A 7,478-nucleotide genomic window follows, 5' to 3' on the forward strand; every position below is an offset into this window, starting at 1 on the left:
AAATTTGCTGGCCAAAAGTTCTCAGGACTTGGATTCTGTAATGGGAGCTTTGATCGTGTGGCTCCGATTGAGGCCCTTCCCCGATGCTTTCCTCCTGTTCTCCTGCTCAGGCACTCGCTTTTGGCTCTGCTCCACTGCAATACATCTGATCATGCAGACTGCATGCGGGGCCACGCAGCAAACCAGACTACCCTGCCTTTCTGGCAGCCCGTGGTCTGGTGGGGAAGAGGGCGATGTACTCACCATTCGATGCAATACAGTCGGTGGTGGAATAAAATCATACAGGGACAGGCTATGAGAAATCATAGAGCTGGTGACATTCAGGTTGGGCCCTGGAGAAAGTTTTCCCTTGCAGGCAAAGAGTCAGTACAACCAGGCAGGTGAGGGAGAAGGGAGAGCTCCTGGGACTGGGGTGTGGCTGGGAGCCCATGGTGAGTGATGGGGTGCAAGGGGGACACCACACCAGGAAAGACAAGTCACTGAGAGGAGAAAGCACACCCAGTTTAGGAAATTTGTTTTTTCACATATTAAACCCTTTGGTTAATTCGTATTTATTCATTCATTTTTTAAAAATTTATTTGGACTTCATTTGTTTTTCTTGATCCACGATCCTACCAAAGACACATGTTAAATCCCAACCATCTCTCCTTCAGACTCCTCTGGCTGTAACTGCCACTCAGACTTCCCTTGTTGTTGCTGCTGTTCTGAAATATTTATTATTTTTTATTCACTTATTTGGCTGGGCCAGGTCTTAGTTGTGGCACTCGGGTCTTCAGTCTTCATTATGGCATGCGAGACCTAGTTCCCCGAACAGAAATTGAACTGCCCGCCTGCATTGAGAGCGCAGGGTCTTAGCCCCTGGACCACCAGGGAAGTCCCTTTCTATTCATTCATTTGACAAACAGGGATTGAGTGCCTGGGTGGGGCCAGGCTCTGTCTTAGAGATGAAGACATACCAGTGAACGAAACACACAAAACCCTGCCCTCGGAGTTCCTTTCTAGAGCAGCAGGCTTAGTGTTCAAGTCCTTGGCCAGGCAAGTTTGCTGAGCTGAGTGCACCGTCCTGACCTGACGTTGTTCCCACAGCAGAGCACTTGTTCAGAGTTAAGGAAAAAGCTTCTTTCTTCTTGGCCAGTGGCTTCTTATTCTAAAACCACCTAAAAATTTTGAAAGATTTTTATGGTGCCCCAAAAGTGAACTATGACGACGTGAGGGTGTTATGAAAAAGGCTCCTTCTGGTAGTTCTACTTGGGAAAAGCTAAGGCCTACCTGTTCTGTTTTCTCCCCCAAAAGCGGGGCTATATGGTAGGCCCTCCTAGGACATGTGAGTCTGGGACCCATCTCTGTGGACAGGCTCCAAACTGAATCCACCAAAACTAACTTGCCAGCAACATGGAAGAAAGCTACATTCTGCCTCGCATCAGGACCCCTGTTTACTGTGGCCGAGAGAGGAAGCTTTAAACCACAGATAACCAAGACAGCTCTCACTTAAAGAGAACCTCTCCCACAGATGACAAATCTTATTTTCAAGGTTTCCTGACTTTGTTCACAGTAGCCTGATGAAAAGAGTCTTCTTCTCTTCTGCTATTTGGGCCCATGGTCAGCTTACACGTGCTGAGTGCTTATTAAGCACTGAGTGCTCTGCCCTGTGCCCCCCAACCCCTGGCCAGGAACTCTCACAGCCCTGGGGATGTGCCATCATTATGCCCATTTCATAGGTGGGGACGCAGAGAGAAGGCTGAGGCATCTTGCCTTGAGTCCACGGGGCTGGTGACCTCTGGCCAGAGCCCCACTCTCCCTTGCCTCAAATTTTGCAAATTGCAATTGTGTCAAGTTGTAATCAGTTTTTCATGCATAGACACCTTTTCTGTTTTAAGCCTTTGAATGCAGCCACCTACTTTCTGTGGAGGAGCCTTCAGCTCCAGTTAGCGGGGCCGAAACAGGGAAAGCACAAGACAGTTGGGGATTGTCATGGCTTGGTCATCACCCTCCCCTAGATCTCTCCTCTCTGCGCTTGTGGTGAGGAATAACCACCGTCTCTGGACCCTAACACGGAGCCTGTGGCAGCAACCCAGGCAGCTCCTGAAGGAGGACGTTCTGTCCAAGCACTGAAGATGCTCTTTCTCTACCATGTCTTTTGGGTTGACGACCCCGTGACATCACTCTCCTGATTCAACCAGCTTTACCACATACAGATCTGCTTAGCATAGGCAGATCCCCATCACCCCATCACCACCAAGCACCGCTTTGTCCACCTCTTGGGTGTCATGTGACCTAGACGAGGAGGGGCACAGTGAAACTCCCTGCACGGAGACCCTGGTACAGCAGGCCTGTGCGTACAGCCCATTTGGCCTTCCCCTCTGTTTGGGATAGTCAGCTTCCAGGGCTCAAGGGCCCCACAGGAAATCCTGTTCAGGGCTCAGCATTGACTGGGTGGAAAGTCCGCTCTCTGCCCCCTCTGTCCCAGGTGAGACTTGAGTGGCCGTGTGGAGCCCAGACAAAGTGGTTGGGGCTGCTGACTAGGGGTGACAGGCTGCCCAAAGGGAAAGGAAGCCACATGCAGGAAGAGAGTGAGGGACCCTCCTTCAGGCAGATTGGAGGGTAAGCTCTGTCTAGCTGGAGCTTCCTCCAACCTCCTTCCTTGGGAGCAAAGGCAGCATCTCTGTGAACACAGGCTCCAGACTTGGTGGGTAACTGAGGTAAGAACCAGCACTGGAGCAAAGGGAGTGGCCCCAAGACCACGGAAGAGCTGATGGCTGGGGAACTTGGGGGGTTGAAGGGGTTCACTGTGGCCTCAGCATGTGTGCTAAGTCATTTTAGTCATGTCTGACTCTGTGTGACCCCATGGACTTTAGCCTGCCAGGCTCCTCTGTGCATGGGATTCTCCAGGCAAGAATACTGGAGTGGGTTGCCATGCCCTCCTCCAGGGGATCTTCCTGACCCAGGGATTGAACCCCATCTCTTAAGTTTCCTGCATGGCAGGCAGACTCTTTACCACTAGCGCCCCCTGAGAAGCCTTGGGATGGTGGTGGGGTGTTCTTTTATAGAATCCCTTTGGCCGCACCTGGGGCAGAGGTGGGCGAGGACAGTCAAAGCAGAGAGCTCTGTGTCAAGGATCCGCCTGCCTTCAGAGAAAGCATGACCTGGGAGAGAAGACACCTGGAGGCTGTCCCCAGCCCTGCACAGAGGGCAGGGGGATAGGAGACCCAACATCCATCTGCTGGGAAGTTTGTTCAGTTAAAAACACAATGTCTGACTAACTCCTGCCTTGCCTGGTTGATATTCCCACCTCCCAGAAGGCAGAAGATGTTTTCATGAAACACCAGAGAGAATTCTGATCCATGAAGACAAGCAGGATGGCCAAGTGGGAGGAGAGGTCCTCAGGAGGAGCATTGTGTCCCTTAGATGCCTCAGAAGGGGGTCCCAGGTGACGGTCAAACACACACACTCTGCTCAGAAGGATCCCACCCTTTCCACTCTGGGTGACCTGGCTCTAGTTTCCTGGGTCTGCATAGTGAACATATAATAGTATTTACTTCTTGGGGCTGTTGAGGGAATTAAGGGAAACACGGTGTGGAAAGTCCAGGGCCTGGTGGTCAGAAAGTTTAGTGTCTTTGAGCAATGACAGTTAGTTCACTAGCAAGGATAGGAGCTGGAGGAGTGTCAGGAATGCAACAGATTTTCAGGAAACAAAGTTCTGACTTTCAGAAAGAAATCAGCCTGGAAAGTAAAATTACATTAGAGGGTAGGGAAGTGTTCAAATATGTCATTCTGACTGTGCTGTTTAGACAACAAATTGTGGACAGAAAGTGGTTAAACTGAGAGGAGGAGCAGAGAAAGGCTGACTCAGGGACAGAAGGTGACTGACTGTGGGGGACCGCCACAGTTTTCAGGTGGTCCCTCACCCGGGGTGCTGCTCAGAAAGGCAAAACTAGCCCTAATGGGACTTCCCTGACATGGGACTTCCCTTGTGGTCCAGTGGCTAAACTCCAAGCTCCCAATGCAGGGGGCCCAGGTTCAGGCCCAGGTTCACTCCCTGGTCAGGGAACTAGATTCCACATACCGCAACTAAGAGTTCACGTGCTGCAATCATAGAGTCCCGTGTATCACAGCTAAGACCCAGCACAGCCAAGTAAATAAATATTAAAAAAAAAAAAAACTAGCCCAGAATCCCCCAGCCCTGTAAGGGCAACCCTCAAAGAGAAAGCAGGCGGTGCAGGGGTGGCTCTGAGAGACATTTTCAAGTAACTCATCAAAAGAGTGCTAGATGCTCAAGTCCCGGCCTTTGCATGCATCTTTCCAACAGCAAATTCAGACCAATCAGAGCTAGAGCACTAGCCAGGCAGTCAAGGAAAAGCCACACTTCAGGTGTGAACTCTGAGCAACTACAGACATGGTGACATTCTCTGCAATTTTGGAGTTAAAAGCTTGAGTCAAAGCAGTTGCTGGTCAAGCAGACCAGCACCAGGCAGTAACTGCATGGGGTCTAGAAAAAGCATCAATGGAAACAGATCATCAGGGTAGGACCTCTCTCTTCATCACACTTAGATCATTTAAGGGCCTCCCTGATAGGTCAGTTGGTAAAGTATCCTCCTGCAATGCAGGAGACCCCGGTTCAATTCCTGGGTCAGGAAGATCTGCTGGAGAAGGGATAGGCTGCCCACTCCAGTATTCTTGGGCTTCCCTTGTGGCTCAGATGGTAAAGAATCCGCCTGCAATGCGGGAGACCTGGGTGCGATCCCTGGGTTGGGAAGATCCCCTGGAGAAGGGAAAGACTACCCACTCCAGTATTCTGGCCAAGAGAATTCCATGCACTTTATAGTCCATGGGGTCACAAAGAGTCAGATGTGACTGAATGACTTTCACTTCACTTCAGTTCAGGTCCTTTAAGGCGGGGCAAAAATTCAGAACCCAGTGCAAGAATCCCAGTGCTTTCCCTGAAGAAAGGGTGTGTGTTTCCTCAGAGAAACGGTGAATCATGGAGTTGATCATCTTTGTCTTCTTGCTTTGGCTGCTGGGAAGCTCAGAGTTAAATGCACACCTCACCTTTAGTAATTACGTGAGACTATGTGATTTGTAATTAGTGTTCTAAATTCCCCCTAGTCTTTTCTTTCACCTTGATTTTTATTTTAAAAGTTTCCTACTTTAATATATGTAAATTTGGAAGTCATTTCAGATCTACTCATGTAGAGAACAAAGAGGACGGTCATATAGGAGCACTGCCTGTGTATAATGAAAAAGTTTCCGGTCTTTTCTTTTGCAATCAGGGGGAAGTGAGGTTGACTAAGCCAGGGTGAGGTGATGAGGGTCAACAGTGAGGAGAGGGAAGGTGAAGTGTTTTTCTTTAAGTAGTGGAAATGAATTTGCCAAAATATAAAAGAGAGCTGCCTTGGGGCAGAAGGTAACCCCACCTCGTCTAGAGGAACTGGGCTCCTCCAGGGCTTTCCACACAGGCTGGAGGCAGCGGAAGAGTTGACCTGGGTCTGAGTCACCTGTCAGAAGCGGAAGGAACACCGCCTTTTCTTCCCAACTCAAGAAAGTTCACTGAATTGAAAGCAAATGAGAATAGTGTTTTTATAGGACTAGCCTGGAATCTGCTCTAGTGCATATTTTTAAAAAGTAAATCACCCACAAATGTCAGCATTTTATTAAATTACTCATGGCCCCACCAAGTGGACCATGGGTTAGTGGACACAGGCCAATCTGCAAGATGGCGCCCGGCAGTGTAAATGGAACACTGTCCTCAGCCCTTGGCCATTCAACACGACTGTGGGAACCTGGAGTCTAGTGTGGCTGGCACGTTCTCCACATCTGTGATGACCCCTGGATAGCAAGTTGGCACGCAGACCGTCTAACAGAATCAGGGTCCAGTCATTATTGACAGGCTGCCATGAGGGGCGTCGTGGATCTGTGAGGGGCGTCGTCATGGACAGATGCAATTGAAGAGACAGTACAGGCTCCTGTGTTCAGTCATGAACACACCAGTCACAGGGGCCTGTCGCCAGGTGGGCTGGATGCCAAGTCTCCACTGTGAAGGGGCTGCTGCTGCTAAGTCGCTTCAGTCGTGTCCGACTCTGCGAGACCCCATAGACTGCAGCCCGCCAGGCTCCCCTGCCCCTGGGATTCTCCAGGCAAGAACACTGGAGTGGGTTGCCATTTCCTTCTCCAGTGCATGAAAGTGAAAAGTGAAAGTGAAGTTGCTTAGTCGTGTCCGACTCTTAGCGACCCCATGGACTGCAGCCAACCAGGCTCCTCCATCCATGGGATTTTCCAGGCAAGAGTAGGGGAGTGGGTTGCTATTGCCTTCTCCTGTGAAGGGGCTACCACAGAGCAAAGCTCTCGGGTCTCATAAAGAGGCCCATAGGGGAAACCAGAGCAAGTAGGGGCCCCCAGAATGGGGGCTAACAGCTCAAGACAGCACAGGGCGCAGCAAAACTTCCTCCCTGGTTCTGCTCCCCTCACTCCACCCCAGGCTCTCCCCACCCCCATCTATGAGCATTTCGAAACAGATTTCAGATCTCAGCCTTCCTTAATGGCCCAAACCCCCTTGCCGAACTCCACCTGGCTCAGCAGCACATCTGTGTCTCATCTGAATCTCATCTGAGTCCCCACCTGACCTGGTCCTGGCCACCCTCCCTGACATCTCTTTGCCGATTTCAAAAGTCCATATAGTCAAAGCTATGGTTTTTCTAGTAGTCATATATGGATGTGAGAGTATATGACAGAATCCTTATGGTTGGATCATAAAGAAGGCTGAGAGCTGAAGAACTGATGTTTTCAGACTGTGGTGCTAAAGAAGACTCTTGAGAGCCCCTTGGACAGTAAGGAGATTGCACCAGTCAATCCCAAAGGAAATCAACCCTGAATATTCATTGGAAAGACTGATGGTGAAGCTGAAGCTCCAATCCTTTGGCCACCTGATGCAAAGAGCCAACTCATTCAAAAAGGCCCTCATGGAGTTGCAAAGAGTTGGACATGACTGAGCAACTGAACAACAACCCTCCCTGAGCTCAGATCCTACCATTCTACCCCTCACTCATTTTGTTTCACCTGCCCTAGCCTAGGGGCTGGGCCTCTGCCTAGAAGGGTAGCCTGGCCACCTCCCTTCACTCAGGGCTCTGCACAAACATCAGCTGACCCAAGAGAACTCCTTGACCCCCTTTGCATAAAACTGCATAAAACTGCATATCAAGCACCCACCCTGATTCATTTCTCTTTATCCCCACAGGACAAGTCATTTTTTTTCTGTCTGGTATTCAAATACAGCTGTGCAAAACCAGAGGCTTGACTCTCCTCTGTGGCTCTGTCCTAGGCCAGTGCCCAGCACACTGGATGGATGGATGCTTGAATGGCTGGATGGAGGGATGGATGGATGGACAAATGGATAGATGGATGGATGGATGGGTGAGTGAGTGAATGAGTAAGAGACGAACTTCTAATTCAGAGCTGAAGCAGACAATAGTCTCCAAAGTCATGTG

Source organism: Bos taurus, chromosome 11 (assembly GCF_002263795.3).
Source record: "Bos taurus isolate L1 Dominette 01449 registration number 42190680 breed Hereford chromosome 11, ARS-UCD2.0, whole genome shotgun sequence".
Classification (NCBI taxonomy): Eukaryota; Metazoa; Chordata; class Mammalia; order Artiodactyla; family Bovidae; genus Bos; species Bos taurus.